Consider the following 989-nt stretch of genomic DNA (forward strand, 5'->3'; position numbering starts at 1 on the left):
TATATATATATATATATATATATATATATATACGTATATATATACACACAGATAAATAGACAGATAGATAAATAGATAGATAAATAGATAGATAGATAGATAGATAGATAGATAGATAGATAGATAGATAGATAGATAGATAGATATTCATACGTATATATACATACATTTATTAATATATCGCGAGACCAAGATTAAATGAAATTATTGAAGGTATTGTCTATAATCAAAATGTTAATATTATTTCTGAAGCAAAATTTTCTTAGAGAAATAATACATATAATTCCCCATTAGATATTTACAAATCTACGAGCAGAATCGAACAACGTATCGGTTGGTTTTAGCCGCATGTTCTGCGGATGGCGACTGAAAGTTATTGCCATTTTTCTATTTTAAGTGTTCTCTACTAAAATTTAGTGGTATAACTCTGCGGACGGGGAAAGTAGATATCCGATCAAAATTTTATAATTATCATCAGTGGAAAGCGATTTTTGCCCCACAGATTAGAAAACAACCTCTCCCTATGCTGAGCGAAGCAGAGAGACCGCCAGTGACAATATTTACAATTTCGCAAGTTTTCTGATTTTCTTAAATGTTTTTCACATGTTTCGTCAAATTAGCTTTAAAATTAAATACATTTAGTGGTGTATATAAAATCCGTACCTACATGAGATACTGAAAAATTATTACAGAAGCAGAAAATATCGAGCTTATGATCAGGTAACTGATTAACATCATTACCATGAAAATTAATTATACAGTCAGATGGTTTTAGTAACATCAATATCGCACACGTACCGCACGATTTTCAGAGATAACTTCGCATAAACTCGTCTTTCTTCGGACAACTAATTTACGAGTGTATGAAACAATAAAAGTACGTATACGACAATATCTATCTGTCTATGTATTTGTCTATTTATTTATCATATATATATATATGCATATATACATCCATATATGTACATACTTACATATACATATATATA

Source organism: Octopus bimaculoides, chromosome 8 (genome assembly GCF_001194135.2).
Source record: "Octopus bimaculoides isolate UCB-OBI-ISO-001 chromosome 8, ASM119413v2, whole genome shotgun sequence".
Lineage (NCBI taxonomy): Eukaryota > Metazoa > Mollusca > Cephalopoda > Octopoda > Octopodidae > Octopus > Octopus bimaculoides.